The sequence below is a fragment of the Schistocerca gregaria genome, unplaced genomic scaffold (genome assembly GCF_023897955.1).
Source record: "Schistocerca gregaria isolate iqSchGreg1 unplaced genomic scaffold, iqSchGreg1.2 ptg000445l, whole genome shotgun sequence".
In the NCBI taxonomy this organism is placed as follows: Eukaryota; Metazoa; Arthropoda; class Insecta; order Orthoptera; family Acrididae; genus Schistocerca; species Schistocerca gregaria.
The window spans coordinates 21,970-38,351 of record NW_026061867.1 but is presented as its reverse complement, the minus strand read 5'-3'; the positions used below and the strand labels follow the sequence as shown (position 1 = coordinate 38,351).

The window sequence follows — 16,382 nt, the reverse complement described above, 5'->3', positions numbered from 1 at the left end:
ATGTCGACCACTTAAGACGACAGAAAACTAGCGTCAGCGGTGCGTCAGTGGGAAGTCGGTGAAGTCGCCATTGGAGCCATAAGCCAGTAATTACGTCATGCGAATCACTCGCACGCCACGCAGCTGTACGATAGCTCAGTCGGTAGAGCGTTTGATTTTCAACCAAAGGGTGTTGGGTTCAACGCCATGTCTAGGCGAAAATTAATACACTTTCGTAACGGCTAATGTGCTGGCAATGGAAACACTACAGAAAAGAGTGAGGCCACGCCGCTTTCTGCCATTGGATTGCTTCTAAAGGTGCACTTTCACTTGTCGGAAGACGCTACTGCTACCGGCAGTCGTGGCCGAGTGGTTAAGGCGTCTGACTTGAAATCAGATTCCCTCTGGGAGCGTAGGTTCGAGTCCTGCCGACTGCGGAAATCTTGTAGCTCATCAAAAGATGGACGTTCAGCTGCATTCTAGCAGTTGCGTCACTACTAAACACGTGGGTCGCCGGCAATGTGCAGTGTTATTGGCTGCAGCGCTACAGTCGCACCCAGAAGCCACAGCTCATCGCCTCGTCACACTGCCGTCCACCAGGTGTCAGTGCAGATGTGTCCATTTTAGCTTGCAGACGGTGACGTGTAGCAATTTATGAGCTAACGCAAGTCAAATGTTTTAGCGTGTGTATCTGCTAGATACTGCCTCTCACATGGTAGAGAGGCTCACTCCTTCTTGTGTCTCGTTCTCTGCACACGAGTTGCACGTGGCATCGATATAGCAAAGGTTTTCTAGAGCCAGCGAAGTCAATATTACATGAATCGAGTCGACATGTTTGCTTCTTACGATGATGGAATCAGAAGAAATGTGTGTGGTATTTCACTGCATCTGCTGCTCGCCTTTCAGCGTCCCTATGTCTTATCAGACGAAGATGACTGTGAAATTGGCGGCGATTCAGAGGTTAACGAAGACGCGCAAATCTGCGGACTTACGTGTCAGCCGAAATAGCTCAGTTGGGAGAGCGTTAGACTGAAGATCTAAAGGTCCCTGGTTCGATCCCGGGTTTCGGCAAGCGTATGTTTCGAAGCTGATGCCAATGGAATTGCTCCGAGTCTGTGATGATGTAGGTACAGCCGAGAACAAAAATGACTCTATCCTGTAACTGTTCAGGTTGTCTAGTGCTTGCCGTAAGAGGAACACAGTAGGCAACTCCCTGAGAAGTAAGAAAATACGAAAAGTCCTACCGACTGCGTTCCTTTTTTTGTGTCAGGAGGTGAAGAACGTCTCCAACGGAACCGTGAAATGAGCGAAAACGTGGGAAGCATTGCATTCGAAATGCTTGTGAAATTTCCAATTACTCAGTGAGTGTCGACAAAACACGTAAATCCTCTACTCCAACGTATGAGACCTAACGACTGCTGCGGTTTGTTTTTGCATTGTGTGTCAGCATTCTTCGATAGTCTGCTACGAGCTTAGCGCGACACGTTTGTAGACAGCATTCAGGCGACGTTTAATTAGTAACAGCTCCAAGCAGCGATAGCACAGCTGTGAAGGACATGAGTCAATGTACAGCTGTGCATCGTGGGATGTTCTCTACTGTCGTGTGAGCCCGGATAGCTCAGTCGGTAGAGCATTAGGCTTTTAACGTAAGGGTCCAGGGTTCAAGTCCCTTGTTCGGGCGGAAATTTTAATACTTTGGTAGCGATTCCTCTGGTAGCGATGGAAACACTACGGAAAAGAATGCAGCTACGCCGTTTTCTGATGCCACATAGCTTTAAACCGTAGAAGTTGCATGTGTCGGAGAACCTCGACCTACGGGCAGTCGTGGCCGAGTGGTTAAGGCGTCTGACTCGAAATCAGATTCCCTCTGGGAGCGTAGGTTCGAATCCTACCGGCTGCGTGCGATTTTGCGTAAAGAGGAGCAAATATTTTCACACACGTGAACGCGGTTGCAAACCGATGGCGCCATCTTCAACAAGACGAAAATTTCCGTTTAACAATACTGAGTGTCGCGACGGCTGCTGCTTACTGTGGCTACAGGTTCTCCTCTCACTGACGCTGGGACTGCAGAAAGCCGTCGCAGGCCAGACGAGTGCGCTCCCGTCATTTTCTCGCGTCGACGCCGAGTTCGTGAGTACACAGACGTGCTTGGAAGCGTTGGACAGAGCCAACATTCATTTCTCTCTTTTTTAAGAATCGCAATTCAGTCATTCGAGTGCGGAAAAAGCAATGGTGCAGCGTTTCTTTTCTTAAGATCTCGCAGCTACTTGCAAGTATGTCGACCACTTAAGACGACAGAAAACTAGCGTCAGCGGTGCGTCAGTGGGAAGTCGGTGAAGTCGCCATTGGAGCCATAAGCCAGTAATTACGTCATGCGAATCACTCGCACGCCACGCAGCTGTACGATAGCTCAGTCGGTAGAGCGTTTGATTTTCAACCAAAGGGTGTTGGGTTCAACGCCATGTCTAGGCGAAAATTAATACACTTTCGTAACGGCTAATGTGCTGGCAATGGAAACACTACAGAAAAGAGTGAGGCCACGCCGCTTTCTGCCATTGGATTGCTTCTAAAGGTGCACTTTCACTTGTCGGAAGACGCTACTGCTACCGGCAGTCGTGGCCGAGTGGTTAAGGCGTCTGACTTGAAATCAGATTCCCTCTGGGAGCGTAGGTTCGAGTCCTGCCGACTGCGGAAATCTTGTAGCTCATCAAAAGATGGACGTTCAGCTGCATTCTAGCAGTTGCGTCACTACTAAACACGTGGGTCGCCGGCAATGTGCAGTGTTATTGGCTGCAGCGCTACAGTCGCACCCAGAAGCCACAGCTCATCGCCTCGTCACACTGCCGTCCACCAGGTGTCAGTGCAGATGTGTCCATTTTAGCTTGCAGACGGTGACGTGTAGCAATTTATGAGCTAACGCAAGTCAAATGTTTTAGCGTGTGTATCTGCTAGATACTGCCTCTCACATGGTAGAGAGGCTCACTCCTTCTTGTGTCTCGTTCTCTGCACACGAGTTGCACGTGGCATCGATATAGCAAAGGTTTTCTAGAGCCAGCGAAGTCAATATTACATGAATCGAGTCGACATGTTTGCTTCTTACGATGATGGAATCAGAAGAAATGTGTGTGGTATTTCACTGCATCTGCTGCTCGCCTTTCAGCGTCCCTATGTCTTATCAGACGAAGATGACTGTGAAATTGGCGGCGATTCAGAGGTTAACGAAGACGCGCAAATCTGCGGACTTACGTGTCAGCCGAAATAGCTCAGTTGGGAGAGCGTTAGACTGAAGATCTAAAGGTCCCTGGTTCGATCCCGGGTTTCGGCAAGCGTATGTTTCGAAGCTGATGCCAATGGAATTGCTCCGAGTCTGTGATGATGTAGGTACAGCCGAGAACAAAAATGACTCTATCCTGTAACTGTTCAGGTTGTCTAGTGCTTGCCGTAAGAGGAACACAGTAGGCAACTCCCTGAGAAGTAAGAAAATACGAAAAGTCCTACCGACTGCGTTCCTTTTTTTGTGTCAGGAGGTGAAGAACGTCTCCAACGGAACCGTGAAATGAGCGAAAACGTGGGAAGCATTGCATTCGAAATGCTTGTGAAATTTCCAATTACTCAGTGAGTGTCGACAAAACACGTAAATCCTCTACTCCAACGTATGAGACCTAACGACTGCTGCGGTTTGTTTTTGCATTGTGTGTCAGCATTCTTCGATAGTCTGCTACGAGCTTAGCGCGACACGTTTGTAGACAGCATTCAGGCGACGTTTAATTAGTAACAGCTCCAAGCAGCGATAGCACAGCTGTGAAGGACATGAGTCAATGTACAGCTGTGCATCGTGGGATGTTCTCTACTGTCGTGTGAGCCCGGATAGCTCAGTCGGTAGAGCATTAGGCTTTTAACGTAAGGGTCCAGGGTTCAAGTCCCTTGTTCGGGCGGAAATTTTAATACTTTGGTAGCGATTCCTCTGGTAGCGATGGAAACACTACGGAAAAGAATGCAGCTACGCCGTTTTCTGATGCCACATAGCTTTAAACCGTAGAAGTTGCATGTGTCGGAGAACCTCGACCTACGGGCAGTCGTGGCCGAGTGGTTAAGGCGTCTGACTCGAAATCAGATTCCCTCTGGGAGCGTAGGTTCGAATCCTACCGGCTGCGTGCGATTTTGCGTAAAGAGGAGCAAATATTTTCACACACGTGAACGCGGTTGCAAACCGATGGCGCCATCTTCAACAAGACGAAAATTTCCGTTTAACAATACTGAGTGTCGCGACGGCTGCTGCTTACTGTGGCTACAGGTTCTCCTCTCACTGACGCTGGGACTGCAGAAAGCCGTCGCAGGCCAGACGAGTGCGCTCCCGTCATTTTCTCGCGTCGACGCCGAGTTCGTGAGTACACAGACGTGCTTGGAAGCGTTGGACAGAGCCAACATTCATTTCTCTCTTTTTTAAGAATCGCAATTCAGTCATTCGAGTGCGGAAAAAGCAATGGTGCAGCGTTTCTTTTCTTAAGATCTCGCAGCTACTTGCAAGTATGTCGACCACTTAAGACGACAGAAAACTAGCGTCAGCGGTGCGTCAGTGGGAAGTCGGTGAAGTCGCCATTGGAGCCACAAGCCAGTAATTACGTCATGCGAATCACTCGCACGCAACGCAGCTGTACGATAGCTCAGTCGGTAGAGCGTTTGATTTTCAACCAAAGGGTGTTGGGTTCAACGCCATGTCTAGGCGAAAATTAATACACTTTCGTAACGGCTAATGTGCTGGCAATGGAAACACTACAGAAAAGAGTGAGGCCACGCCGCTTTCTGCCATTGGATTGCTTCTAAAGGTGCACTTTCACTTGTCGGAAGACGCTACTGCTACCGGCAGTCGTGGCCGAGTGGTTAAGGCGTCTGACTTGAAATCAGATTCCCTCTGGGAGCGTAGGTTCGAGTCCTGCCGACTGCGGAAATCTTGTAGCTCATCAAAAGATGGACGTTCAGCTGCATTCTAGCAGTTGCGTCACTACTAAACACGTGGGTCGCCGGCAATGTGCAGTGTTATTGGCTGCAGCGCTACAGTCGCACCCAGAAGCCACAGCTCATCGCCTCGTCACACTGCCGTCCACCAGGTGTCAGTGCAGATGTGTCCATTTTAGCTTGCAGACGGTGACGTGTAGCAATTTATGAGCTAACGCAAGTCAAATGTTTTAGCGTGTGTATCTGCTAGATACTGCCTCTCACATGGTAGAGAGGCTCACTCCTTCTTGTGTCTCGTTCTCTGCACACGAGTTGCACGTGGCATCGATATAGCAAAGGTTTTCTAGAGCCAGCGAAGTCAATATTACATGAATCGAGTCGACATGTTTGCTTCTTACGATGATGGAATCAGAAGAAATGTGTGTGGTATTTCACTGCATCTGCTGCTCGCCTTTCAGCGTCCCTATGTCTTATCAGACGAAGATGACTGTGAAATTGGCGGCGATTCAGAGGTTAACGAAGACGCGCAAATCTGCGGACTTACGTGTCAGCCGAAATAGCTCAGTTGGGAGAGCGTTAGACTGAAGATCTAAAGGTCCCTGGTTCGATCCCGGGTTTCGGCAAGCGTATGTTTCGAAGCTGATGCCAATGGAATTGCTCCGAGTCTGTGATGATGTAGGTACAGCCGAGAACAAAAATGACTCTATCCTGTAACTGTTCAGGTTGTCTAGTGCTTGCCGTAAGAGGAACACAGTAGGCAACTCCCTGAGAAGTAAGAAAATACGAAAAGTCCTACCGACTGCGTTCCTTTTTTTGTGTCAGGAGGTGAAGAACGTCTCCAACGGAACCGTGAAATGAGCGAAAACGTGGGAAGCATTGCATTCGAAATGCTTGTGAAATTTCCAATTACTCAGTGAGTGTCGACAAAACACGTAAATCCTCTACTCCAACGTATGAGACCTAACGACTGCTGCGGTTTGTTTTTGCATTGTGTGTCAGCATTCTTCGATAGTCTGCTACGAGCTTAGCGCGACACGTTTGTAGACAGCATTCAGGCGACGTTTAATTAGTAACAGCTCCAAGCAGCGATAGCACAGCTGTGAAGGACATGAGTCAATGTACAGCTGTGCATCGTGGGATGTTCTCTACTGTCGTGTGAGCCCGGATAGCTCAGTCGGTAGAGCATTAGGCTTTTAACGTAAGGGTCCAGGGTTCAAGTCCCTTGTTCGGGCGGAAATTTTAATACTTTGGTAGCGATTCCTCTGGTAGCGATGGAAACACTACGGAAAAGAATGCAGCTACGCCGTTTTCTGATGCCACATAGCTTTAAACCGTAGAAGTTGCATGTGTCGGAGAACCTCGACCTACGGGCAGTCGTGGCCGAGTGGTTAAGGCGTCTGACTCGAAATCAGATTCCCTCTGGGAGCGTAGGTTCGAATCCTACCGGCTGCGTGCGATTTTGCGTAAAGAGGAGCAAATATTTTCACACACGTGAACGCGGTTGCAAACCGATGGCGCCATCTTCAACAAGACGAAAATTTCCGTTTAACAATACTGAGTGTCGCGACGGCTGCTGCTTACTGTGGCTACAGGTTCTCCTCTCACTGACGCTGGGACTGCAGAAAGCCGTCGCAGGCCAGACGAGTGCGCTCCCGTCATTTTCTCGCGTCGACGCCGAGTTCGTGAGTACACAGACGTGCTTGGAAGCGTTGGACAGAGCCAACATTCATTTCTCTCTTTTTTAAGAATCGCAATTCAGTCATTCGAGTGCGGAAAAAGCAATGGTGCAGCGTTTCTTTTCTTAAGATCTCGCAGCTACTTGCAAGTATGTCGACCACTTAAGACGACAGAAAACTAGCGTCAGCGGTGCGTCAGTGGGAAGTCGGTGAAGTCGCCATTGGAGCCACAAGCCAGTAATTACGTCATGCGAATCACTCGCACGCAACGCAGCTGTACGATAGCTCAGTCGGTAGAGCGTTTGATTTTCAACCAAAGGGTGTTGGGTTCAACGCCATGTCTAGGCGAAAATTAATACACTTTCGTAACGGCTAATGTGCTGGCAATGGAAACACTACAGAAAAGAGTGAGGCCACGCCGCTTTCTGCCATTGGATTGCTTCTAAAGGTGCACTTTCACTTGTCGGAAGACGCTACTGCTACCGGCAGTCGTGGCCGAGTGGTTAAGGCGTCTGACTTGAAATCAGATTCCCTCTGGGAGCGTAGGTTCGAGTCCTGCCGACTGCGGAAATCTTGTAGCTCATCAAAAGATGGACGTTCAGCTGCATTCTAGCAGTTGCGTCACTACTAAACACGTGGGTCGCCGGCAATGTGCAGTGTTATTGGCTGCAGCGCTACAGTCGCACCCAGAAGCCACAGCTCATCGCCTCGTCACACTGCCGTCCACCAGGTGTCAGTGCAGATGTGTCCATTTTAGCTTGCAGACGGTGACGTGTAGCAATTTATGAGCTAACGCAAGTCAAATGTTTTAGCGTGTGTATCTGCTAGATACTGCCTCTCACATGGTAGAGAGGCTCACTCCTTCTTGTGTCTCGTTCTCTGCACACGAGTTGCACGTGGCATCGATATAGCAAAGGTTTTCTAGAGCCAGCGAAGTCAATATTACATGAATCGAGTCGACATGTTTGCTTCTTACGATGATGGAATCAGAAGAAATGTGTGTGGTATTTCACTGCATCTGCTGCTCGCCTTTCAGCGTCCCTATGTCTTATCAGACGAAGATGACTGTGAAATTGGCGGCGATTCAGAGGTTAACGAAGACGCGCAAATCTGCGGACTTACGTGTCAGCCGAAATAGCTCAGTTGGGAGAGCGTTAGACTGAAGATCTAAAGGTCCCTGGTTCGATCCCGGGTTTCGGCAAGCGTATGTTTCGAAGCTGATGCCAATGGAATTGCTCCGAGTCTGTGATGATGTAGGTACAGCCGAGAACAAAAATGACTCTATCCTGTAACTGTTCAGGTTGTCTAGTGCTTGCCGTAAGAGGAACACAGTAGGCAACTCCCTGAGAAGTAAGAAAATACGAAAAGTCCTACCGACTGCGTTCCTTTTTTTGTGTCAGGAGGTGAAGAACGTCTCCAACGGAACCGTGAAATGAGCGAAAACGTGGGAAGCATTGCATTCGAAATGCTTGTGAAATTTCCAATTACTCAGTGAGTGTCGACAAAACACGTAAATCCTCTACTCCAACGTATGAGACCTAACGACTGCTGCGGTTTGTTTTTGCATTGTGTGTCAGCATTCTTCGATAGTCTGCTACGAGCTTAGCGCGACACGTTTGTAGACAGCATTCAGGCGACGTTTAATTAGTAACAGCTCCAAGCAGCGATAGCACAGCTGTGAAGGACATGAGTCAATGTACAGCTGTGCATCGTGGGATGTTCTCTACTGTCGTGTGAGCCCGGATAGCTCAGTCGGTAGAGCATTAGGCTTTTAACGTAAGGGTCCAGGGTTCAAGTCCCTTGTTCGGGCGGAAATTTTAATACTTTGGTAGCGATTCCTCTGGTAGCGATGGAAACACTACGGAAAAGAATGCAGCTACGCCGTTTTCTGATGCCACATAGCTTTAAACCGTAGAAGTTGCATGTGTCGGAGAACCTCGACCTACGGGCAGTCGTGGCCGAGTGGTTAAGGCGTCTGACTCGAAATCAGATTCCCTCTGGGAGCGTAGGTTCGAATCCTACCGGCTGCGTGCGATTTTGCGTAAAGAGGAGCAAATATTTTCACACACGTGAACGCGGTTGCAAACCGATGGCGCCATCTTCAACAAGACGAAAATTTCCGTTTAACAATACTGAGTGTCGCGACGGCTGCTGCTTACTGTGGCTACAGGTTCTCCTCTCACTGACGCTGGGACTGCAGAAAGCCGTCGCAGGCCAGACGAGTGCGCTCCCGTCATTTTCTCGCGTCGACGCCGAGTTCGTGAGTACACAGACGTGCTTGGAAGCGTTGGACAGAGCCAACATTCATTTCTCTCTTTTTTAAGAATCGCAATTCAGTCATTCGAGTGCGGAAAAAGCAATGGTGCAGCGTTTCTTTTCTTAAGATCTCGCAGCTACTTGCAAGTATGTCGACCACTTAAGACGACAGAAAACTAGCGTCAGCGGTGCGTCAGTGGGAAGTCGGTGAAGTCGCCATTGGAGCCATAAGCCAGTAATTACGTCATGCGAATCAGTCGCCCGCCACGCAGCTGTACGATAGCTCAGTCGGTAGATCGTTTGATTTTCAACCAAAGGGTGTTGGGTTCAACGCCATGTCTTGGCGAAAATTAATACACTTTCGTAACGGCTAATGTGCTGGCAATGGAAACACTACAGAAAAGAGTGAGGCCACGCCGCTTTCTGCCATTGGATTGCTTCTAAAGGTGCACTTTCACTTGTCGGAAGACGCTACTGCTACCGGCAGTCGTGGCCGAGTGGTTAAGGCGTCTGACTTGAAATCAGATTCCCTCTGGGAGCGTAGGTTCGAGTCCTGCTGACTGCGGAAATTTTGTAGCTCATCAAAAGATGGACGTTCAGCTGCATTCTAGCAGTTGCGTCACTACTAAACACGTGGGTCGCCGGCAATGTGCAGTGTTATTGGCTGCAGCGCTACAGTCGCACCCAGAAGCCACAGCTCATCGCCTCGTCACACTGCCGTCCACCAGGTGTCAGTGCAGATGTGTCCATTTTAGCTTGCAGACAATTACGTGTAGCAATTTATGAGCTAACGCAAGTCAAATGTTTTAGCGTGTGTATCTGCTAGATACTGCCTCTCACATGGTAGAGAGGCTCACTCCTTCTTGTGTCTCGTTCTCTGCACACGAGTTGCACGTGGCATCGATATAGCAAAGGTTTTCTAGAGAAAGCGAAGTCAATATTACATGAATCGAGTCGACATGTTTGCTTCTTACGATGATGGAATCAGAAGAAATGTGTGTGGTACTTCACTGCATCTGCTGCTCGCCTTTCAGCGTCCCTATGTCTTATCAGACGAAGATGACTGTGAAATTGGCGGCGATTCAGAGGTTAACGAAGACGCGCAAATCTGCGGACTTAGGTGTGAGCCGAAATAGCTCAGTTGGGAGAGCGTTAGACTGAAGATCTAAAGGTCCCTGGTTCGATCCCGGGTTTCGGCAAGCGTATGTTTTGAAGCTGATGCCAATGGAATTGCTCCGAGTCTGTGATGATGTAGGTACAGCCGATAACAAAAATGACTCTATCCTGTAACTGTTCAGGTTGTCTAGTGCTTGCCGTAAGAGGAACACAGTAGGCAACTCCCTGAGAAGTAAGAAAATACGAAAAGTCCTACCGACTGCGTTCCTTTTTTTGTGTCAGGAGGTGAAGAACGTCTCCAACGGAACCGTGAAATGAGCGAAAACGTGGGAAGCATTGCATTCGAAATGCTTGTGAAATTTCCAATTACTCAGTGAGTGTCGACAAAACACGTAAATCCTCTACTCCAACGTATGAGACCTAACGACTGCTGCGGTTTGTTTTTGCATCGGGTGTCAGCATTCTTCGATAGTCTGCTACAAGCTTAGCGCGACACGTTTGTAGACAGCATTCAGGCGACGTTTAATTAGTAACAGCTCCATGCAGCGATAGCACAGCTGTGAAGGACATGAGTCAATGTACAGCTGTGCATCGTGGGATGTTCTGTACTGTCGTGTGAGCCCGGATAGCTCAGTCGGTAGAGCATTAGGCTTTTAACCTAAGGGTCCAGGGTTCAAGTCCCTGTTCGAGCGGATATTTTAATACTTTGGTAGCGATTCCTCTGGTAGCGATGGAAACACTACGGAAAAGAATGCAGCTACGCCGTTTTCTGATGCCACATAGCTTTAAACCGTAGAAGTTGCATGTGTCGGAGAACCTCGACCTACGGGCAGTCGTGGCCGAGTGGTTAAGGCGTCTGACTCGAAATCAGATTCCCTCTGGGAGCGTAGGTTCGAATCCTACCGGCTGCGTGCGATTTTGCGTAAAGAGGAGCAAATATTTTCACACACGTGAACGCGGTTGCAAACCGATGGCGCCATCTTCAACAAGACGAAAATTTCCGTTTAACAATACTGAGTGTCGCGACGGCTGCTGCTTACTGTGGCTACCGGTTCTCCTCTCACTGACGCTGGGACTGCAGAAAGCCGTCGCAGGCCCACGAGTGCGCTCCCGTCATTTTCTCGCGTCGACGCCGAGTTCGTGAGTACACAGACGTGCTTGGAAGCGTTGGACAGAGCCAACATTCATTTCTCTCTTTTTTAAGAATCGCAATTCAGTCATTCGAGTGCGGAAAAAGCAATGGTGCAGCGTTTCTTTTCTTAAGATCTCGCAGCTACTTGCAAGTATGTCGACCACTTAAGACGACAGAAAACTAGCGTCAGCGGTGCGTCAGTGGGAAGTCGGTGAAGTCGCCATTGGAGCCATAAGCCAGTAATTACGTCATGCGAATCACTCGCCCGCCACGCAGCTGTACGATAGCTCAGTCGGTAGAGCGTTTGAATAAGCCAGTAATTACGTCATGCGAATCACTCGCCCGCCACGCAGCTGTACGATAGCTCAGTCGGTAGAGCGTTTGATTTTCAACCAAAGGGTGTTGGGTTCAACGCCATGTCTTGGCGAAAATTAATACACTTTCGTAACGGCTAATGTGCTGGCAATGGAAACACTACAGAAAAGAGTGAGGCCACGCCGCTTTCTGCCATTGGATTGCTTCTAAAGGTGCACTTTCACTTGTCGGAAGACGCTACTGCTACCGGCAGTCGTGGCCGAGTGGTTAATGCGTCTGACTTGAAATCAGATTCCCTCTGGGAGCGTAGGTTCGAGTCCCGCTGACTGCGGAAATTTTGTAGCTCTCAAAAGATGGACGTTCAGCTGCATTCTAGCAGTTGCGTCACTACTAAACACGTGGGTCGCCGGCAATGTGCAGTGTTATTGGCTGCAGCGCTACAGTCGCACCCAGAAGCCACAGCTCATCGCCTCGTCACACTGCCGTCCACCAGGTGTCAGTGCAGATGTGTCCATTTTAGCTTGCAGACAATTACGTGTAGCAATTTATGAGCTAACGCAAGTCAAATGTTTTAGCGTGTGTATCTGCTAGATACTGCCTCTCACATGGTAGAGAGGCTCACTCCTTCTTGTGTCTCGTTCTCTGCACACGAGTTGCACGTGGCATCGATATAGCAAAGGTTTTCTAGAGAAAGCGAAGTCAATATTACATGAATCGAGTCGACATGTTTGCTTCTTACGATGATGGAATCAGAAGAAATGTGTGTGGTACTTCACTGCATCTGCTGCTCGCCTTTCAGCGTCCCTATGTCTTATCAGACGAAGATGACTGTGAAATTGGCGGCGATTCAGAGGTTAACGAAGACGCGCAAATCTGCGGACTTAGGTGTGAGCCGAAATAGCTCAGTTGGGAGAGCGTTAGACTGAAGATCTAAAGGTCCCTGGTTCGATCCCGGGTTTCGGCAAGCGTATGTTTTGAAGCTGATGCCAATGGAATTGCTCCGAGTCTGTGATGATGTAGGTACAGCCGATAACAAAAATGACTCTATCCTGTAACTGTTCAGGTTGTCTAGTGCTTGCCGTAAGAGGAACACAGTAGGCAACTCCCTGAGAAGTAAGAAAATACGAAAAGTCCTACCGACTGCGTTCCTTTTTTTGTGTCAGGAGGTGAAGAACGTCTCCAACGGAACCGTGAAATGAGCGAAAACGTGGGAAGCATTGCATTCGAAATGCTTGTGAAATTTCCAATTACTCAGTGAGTGTCGACAAAACACGTAAATCCTCTACTCCAACGTATGAGACCTAACGACTGCTGCGGTTTGTTTTTGCATCGGGTGTCAGCATTCTTCGATAGTCTGCTACAAGCTTAGCGCGACACGTTTGTAGACAGCATTCAGGCGACGTTTAATTAGTAACAGCTCCATGCAGCGATAGCACAGCTGTGAAGGACATGAGTCAATGTACAGCTGTGCATCGTGGGATGTTCTGTACTGTCGTGTGAGCCCGGATAGCTCAGTCGGTAGAGCATTAGGCTTTTAACCTAAGGGTCCAGGGTTCAAGTCCCTGTTCGAGCGGATATTTTAATACTTTGGTAGCGATTCCTCTGGTAGCGGTGGAAACACTACGGAAAAGAATGCAGCTACGCCGTTTTCTGATGCCACATAGCTTTAAAACGTAGAAGTTGCATGTGTCGGAGAACCTCGACCTACGGGCAGTCGTGGCGGGGTGGTTAAGGCGTCTGACTCGAAATCAGATTCCCTCTGGGAGCGTAGGTTCGAATCCTACCGGCTGCGTGCGATTTTGCGTAAAGAGGAGCAAATATTTTCACACACGTGAACGCGGTTGCAAACCGATGGCGCCATCTTCAACAAGACGAAAATTTCCGTTTAACAATACTGAGTGTCGCGACGGCTGCTGCTTACTGTGGCTACCGGTTCTCCTCTCACTGACGCTGGGACTGCAGAAAGCCGTCGCAGGCCCACGAGTGCGCTCCCGTCATTTTCTCGCGTCGACGCCGAGTTCGTGAGTACACAGACGTGCTTGGAAGCGTTGGACAGAGCCAACATTCATTTCTCTCTTTTTTAAGAATCGCAATTCAGTCATTCGAGTGCGGAAAAAGCAATGGTGCAGCGTTTCTTTTCTTAAGATCTCGCAGCTACTTGCAAGTATGTCGACCACTTAAGACGACAGAAAACTAGCGTCAGCGGTGCGTCAGTGGGAAGTCGGTGAAGTCGCCATTGGAGCCATAAGCCAGTAATTACGTCATGCGAATCACTCGCCCGCCACGCAGCTGTACGATAGCTCAGTCGGTAGAGCGTTTGATTTTCAACCAAAGGGTGTTGGGTTCAACGCCATGTCTTGGCGAAAATTAATACACTTTCGTAACGGCTAATGTGCTGGCAATGGAAACACTACAGAAAAGAGTGAGGCCACGCCGCTTTCTGCCATTGGATTGCTTCTAAAGGTGCACTTTCACTTGTCGGAAGACGCTACTGCTACCGGCAGTCGTGGCCGAGTGGTTAAGGCGTCTGACTTGAAATCAGATTCCCTCTGGGAGCGTAGGTTCGAGTCCTGCTGACTGCGGAAATTTTGTAGCTCTCAAAAGATGGACGTTCAGCTGCATTCTAGCAGTTGCGTCACTACTAAACACGTGGGTCGCCGGCAATGTGCAGTGTTATTGGCTGCAGCGCTACAGTCGCACCCAGAAGCCACAGCTCATCGCCTCGTCACACTGCCGTCCACCAGGTGTCAGTGCAGATGTGTCCATTTTAGCTTGCAGACAATTACGTGTAGCAATTTATGAGCTAACGCAAGTCAAATGTTTTAGCGTGTGTATCTGCTAGATACTGCCTCTCACATGGTAGAGAGGCTCACTCCTTCTTGTGTCTCGTTCTCTGCACACGAGTTGCACGTGGCATCGATATAGCAAAGGTTTTCTAGAGAAAGCGAAGTCAATATTACATGAATCGAGTCGACATGTTTGCTTCTTACGATGATGGAATCAGAAGAAATGTGTGTGGTACTTCACTGCATCTGCTGCTCGCCTTTCAGCGTCCCTATGTCTTATCAGACGAAGATGACTGTGAAATTGGCGGCGATTCAGAGGTTAACGAAGACGCGCAAATCTGCGGACTTAGGTGTGAGCCGAAATAGCTCAGTTGGGAGAGCGTTAGACTGAAGATCTAAAGGTCCCTGGTTCGATCCCGGGTTTCGGCAAGCGTATGTTTTGAAGCTGATGCCAATGGAATTGCTCCGAGTCTGTGATGATGTAGGTACAGCCGATAACAAAAATGACTCTATCCTGTAACTGTTCAGGTTGTCTAGTGCTTGCCGTAAGAGGAACACAGTAGGCAACTCCCTGAGAAGTAAGAAAATACGAAAAGTCCTACCGACTGCGTTCCTTTTTTTGTGTCAGGAGGTGAAGAACGTCTCCAACGGAACCGTGAAATGAGCGAAAACGTGGGAAGCATTGCATTCGAAATGCTTGTGAAATTTCCAATTACTCAGTGAGTGTCGACAAAACACGTAAATCCTCTACTCCAACGTATGAGACCTAACGACTGCTGCGGTTTGTTTTTGCATCGGGTGTCAGCATTCTTCGATAGTCTGCTACAAGCTTAGCGCGACACGTTTGTAGACAGCATTCAGGCGACGTTTAATTAGTAACAGCTCCATGCAGCGATAGCACAGCTGTGAAGGACATGAGTCAATGTACAGCTGTGCATCGTGGGATGTTCTGTACTGTCGTGTGAGCCCGGATAGCTCAGTCGGTAGAGCATTAGGCTTTTAACCTAAGGGTCCAGGGTTCAAGTCCCTGTTCGAGCGGATATTTTAATACTTTGGTAGCGATTCCTCTGGTAGCGATGGAAACACTACGGAAAAGAATGCAGCTACGCCGTTTTCTGATGCCACATAGCTTTAAACCGTAGAAGTTGCATGTGTCGGAGAACCTCGACCTACGGGCAGTCGTGGCCGAGTGGTTAAGGCGTCTGACTCGAAATCAGATTCCCTCTGGGAGCGTAGGTTCGAATCCTACCGGCTGCGTGCGATTTTGCGTAAAGAGGAGCAAATATTTTCACACACGTGAACGCGGTTGCAAACCGATGGCGCCATCTTCAACAAGACGAAAATTTCCGTTTAACAATACTGAGTGTCGCGACGGCTGCTGCTTACTGTGGCTACCGGTTCTCCTCTCACTGACGCTGGGACTGCAGAAAGCCGTCGCAGGCCCACGAGTGCGCTCCCGTCATTTTCTCGCGTCGACGCCGAGTTCGTGAGTACACAGACGTGCTTGGAAGCGTTGGACAGAGCCAACATTCATTTCTCTCTTTTTTAAGAATCGCAATTCAGTCATTCGAGTGCGGAAAAAGCAATGGTGCAGCGTTTCTTTTCTTAAGATCTCGCAGCTACTTGCAAGTATGTCGACCACTTAAGACGACAGAAAACTAGCGTCAGCGGTGCGTCAGTGGGAAGTCGGTGAAGTCGCCATTGGAGCCATAAGCCAGTAATTACGTCATGCGAATCACTCGCCCGCCACGCAGCTGTACGATAGCTCAGTCGGTAGAGCGTTTGATTTTCAACCAAAGGGTGTTGGGTTCAACGCCATGTCTTGGCGAAAATTAATACACTTTCGTAACGGCTAATGTGCTGGCAATGGAAACACTACAGAAAAGAGTGAGGCCACGCCGCTTTCTGCCATTGGATTGCTTCTAAAGGTGCACTTTCACTTGTCGGAAGACGCTACTGCTACCGGCAGTCGTGGCCGAGTGGTTAAGGCGTCTGACTTGAAATCAGATTCCCTCTGGGAGCGTAGGTTCGAGTCCCGCTGACTGCGGAAATTTTGTAGCTCTCAAAAGATGGACGTTCAGCTGCATTCTAGCAGTTGCGTCACTACTAAACACGTGGGTCGCCGGCAATGTGCAGTGTTATTGGCTGCAGCGCTACAGTCGCACC

The 16,382-nt window shown here is 49.0% G+C and overlaps 29 non-coding genes across 29 annotated transcripts; all 29 read left to right on the top strand.

Annotated features, from left to right (window-relative positions):
• Positions 1 to 334: 334 nt before the first annotated feature.
• Positions 335 to 416, top strand: Trnas-uga (transfer RNA serine (anticodon UGA)). Its single transcript has one exon. It is a non-coding gene; the product is annotated as a tRNA-Ser (tRNA).
• Positions 417 to 977: 561 nt separating this feature from the next.
• Positions 978 to 1,050, top strand: Trnaf-gaa (transfer RNA phenylalanine (anticodon GAA)). The gene has a single exon. It is a non-coding gene; the product is annotated as a tRNA-Phe (tRNA).
• A 536-nt stretch (positions 1,051 to 1,586) lies between these two features.
• Trnak-uuu (transfer RNA lysine (anticodon UUU)) lies at positions 1,587 to 1,660 on the top strand. Its single transcript has one exon. It is a non-coding gene; the product is annotated as a tRNA-Lys (tRNA).
• A 137-nt stretch (positions 1,661 to 1,797) lies between these two features.
• On the top strand, positions 1,798 to 1,879 carry Trnas-cga (transfer RNA serine (anticodon CGA)). The gene has a single exon. It is a non-coding gene; the product is annotated as a tRNA-Ser (tRNA).
• Positions 1,880 to 2,588: 709 nt separating this feature from the next.
• Trnas-uga (transfer RNA serine (anticodon UGA)) lies at positions 2,589 to 2,670 on the top strand. Its single transcript has one exon. It is a non-coding gene; the product is annotated as a tRNA-Ser (tRNA).
• A 561-nt stretch (positions 2,671 to 3,231) lies between these two features.
• Positions 3,232 to 3,304, top strand: Trnaf-gaa (transfer RNA phenylalanine (anticodon GAA)). The gene has a single exon. It is a non-coding gene; the product is annotated as a tRNA-Phe (tRNA).
• A 536-nt stretch (positions 3,305 to 3,840) lies between these two features.
• Trnak-uuu (transfer RNA lysine (anticodon UUU)) lies at positions 3,841 to 3,914 on the top strand. Its single transcript has one exon. It is a non-coding gene; the product is annotated as a tRNA-Lys (tRNA).
• A 137-nt stretch (positions 3,915 to 4,051) lies between these two features.
• Trnas-cga (transfer RNA serine (anticodon CGA)) lies at positions 4,052 to 4,133 on the top strand. The gene has a single exon. It is a non-coding gene; the product is annotated as a tRNA-Ser (tRNA).
• Positions 4,134 to 4,842: 709 nt separating this feature from the next.
• Trnas-uga (transfer RNA serine (anticodon UGA)) lies at positions 4,843 to 4,924 on the top strand. Its single transcript has one exon. It is a non-coding gene; the product is annotated as a tRNA-Ser (tRNA).
• A 561-nt stretch (positions 4,925 to 5,485) lies between these two features.
• Positions 5,486 to 5,558, top strand: Trnaf-gaa (transfer RNA phenylalanine (anticodon GAA)). The gene has a single exon. It is a non-coding gene; the product is annotated as a tRNA-Phe (tRNA).
• A 536-nt stretch (positions 5,559 to 6,094) lies between these two features.
• Trnak-uuu (transfer RNA lysine (anticodon UUU)) lies at positions 6,095 to 6,168 on the top strand. The gene has a single exon. It is a non-coding gene; the product is annotated as a tRNA-Lys (tRNA).
• Positions 6,169 to 6,305: 137 nt separating this feature from the next.
• Positions 6,306 to 6,387, top strand: Trnas-cga (transfer RNA serine (anticodon CGA)). The gene has a single exon. It is a non-coding gene; the product is annotated as a tRNA-Ser (tRNA).
• Positions 6,388 to 7,096: 709 nt separating this feature from the next.
• Positions 7,097 to 7,178, top strand: Trnas-uga (transfer RNA serine (anticodon UGA)). The gene has a single exon. It is a non-coding gene; the product is annotated as a tRNA-Ser (tRNA).
• A 561-nt stretch (positions 7,179 to 7,739) lies between these two features.
• Trnaf-gaa (transfer RNA phenylalanine (anticodon GAA)) lies at positions 7,740 to 7,812 on the top strand. Its single transcript has one exon. It is a non-coding gene; the product is annotated as a tRNA-Phe (tRNA).
• A 536-nt stretch (positions 7,813 to 8,348) lies between these two features.
• Trnak-uuu (transfer RNA lysine (anticodon UUU)) lies at positions 8,349 to 8,422 on the top strand. Its single transcript has one exon. It is a non-coding gene; the product is annotated as a tRNA-Lys (tRNA).
• A 137-nt stretch (positions 8,423 to 8,559) lies between these two features.
• Trnas-cga (transfer RNA serine (anticodon CGA)) lies at positions 8,560 to 8,641 on the top strand. The gene has a single exon. It is a non-coding gene; the product is annotated as a tRNA-Ser (tRNA).
• Positions 8,642 to 9,350: 709 nt separating this feature from the next.
• Trnas-uga (transfer RNA serine (anticodon UGA)) lies at positions 9,351 to 9,432 on the top strand. The gene has a single exon. It is a non-coding gene; the product is annotated as a tRNA-Ser (tRNA).
• A 561-nt stretch (positions 9,433 to 9,993) lies between these two features.
• Positions 9,994 to 10,066, top strand: Trnaf-gaa (transfer RNA phenylalanine (anticodon GAA)). Its single transcript has one exon. It is a non-coding gene; the product is annotated as a tRNA-Phe (tRNA).
• A 536-nt stretch (positions 10,067 to 10,602) lies between these two features.
• Trnak-uuu (transfer RNA lysine (anticodon UUU)) lies at positions 10,603 to 10,675 on the top strand. Its single transcript has one exon. It is a non-coding gene; the product is annotated as a tRNA-Lys (tRNA).
• A 137-nt stretch (positions 10,676 to 10,812) lies between these two features.
• Trnas-cga (transfer RNA serine (anticodon CGA)) lies at positions 10,813 to 10,894 on the top strand. The gene has a single exon. It is a non-coding gene; the product is annotated as a tRNA-Ser (tRNA).
• Positions 10,895 to 11,679: 785 nt separating this feature from the next.
• On the top strand, positions 11,680 to 11,761 carry Trnas-uga (transfer RNA serine (anticodon UGA)). The gene has a single exon. It is a non-coding gene; the product is annotated as a tRNA-Ser (tRNA).
• A 560-nt stretch (positions 11,762 to 12,321) lies between these two features.
• On the top strand, positions 12,322 to 12,394 carry Trnaf-gaa (transfer RNA phenylalanine (anticodon GAA)). The gene has a single exon. It is a non-coding gene; the product is annotated as a tRNA-Phe (tRNA).
• A 536-nt stretch (positions 12,395 to 12,930) lies between these two features.
• On the top strand, positions 12,931 to 13,003 carry Trnak-uuu (transfer RNA lysine (anticodon UUU)). The gene has a single exon. It is a non-coding gene; the product is annotated as a tRNA-Lys (tRNA).
• A 137-nt stretch (positions 13,004 to 13,140) lies between these two features.
• On the top strand, positions 13,141 to 13,222 carry Trnas-cga (transfer RNA serine (anticodon CGA)). Its single transcript has one exon. It is a non-coding gene; the product is annotated as a tRNA-Ser (tRNA).
• Positions 13,223 to 13,930: 708 nt separating this feature from the next.
• Trnas-uga (transfer RNA serine (anticodon UGA)) lies at positions 13,931 to 14,012 on the top strand. The gene has a single exon. It is a non-coding gene; the product is annotated as a tRNA-Ser (tRNA).
• A 560-nt stretch (positions 14,013 to 14,572) lies between these two features.
• Trnaf-gaa (transfer RNA phenylalanine (anticodon GAA)) lies at positions 14,573 to 14,645 on the top strand. Its single transcript has one exon. It is a non-coding gene; the product is annotated as a tRNA-Phe (tRNA).
• Positions 14,646 to 15,181: 536 nt separating this feature from the next.
• Positions 15,182 to 15,254, top strand: Trnak-uuu (transfer RNA lysine (anticodon UUU)). Its single transcript has one exon. It is a non-coding gene; the product is annotated as a tRNA-Lys (tRNA).
• Positions 15,255 to 15,391: 137 nt separating this feature from the next.
• Positions 15,392 to 15,473, top strand: Trnas-cga (transfer RNA serine (anticodon CGA)). The gene has a single exon. It is a non-coding gene; the product is annotated as a tRNA-Ser (tRNA).
• A 708-nt stretch (positions 15,474 to 16,181) lies between these two features.
• Trnas-uga (transfer RNA serine (anticodon UGA)) lies at positions 16,182 to 16,263 on the top strand. The gene has a single exon. It is a non-coding gene; the product is annotated as a tRNA-Ser (tRNA).
• Positions 16,264 to 16,382: the final 119 nt, after the last annotated feature.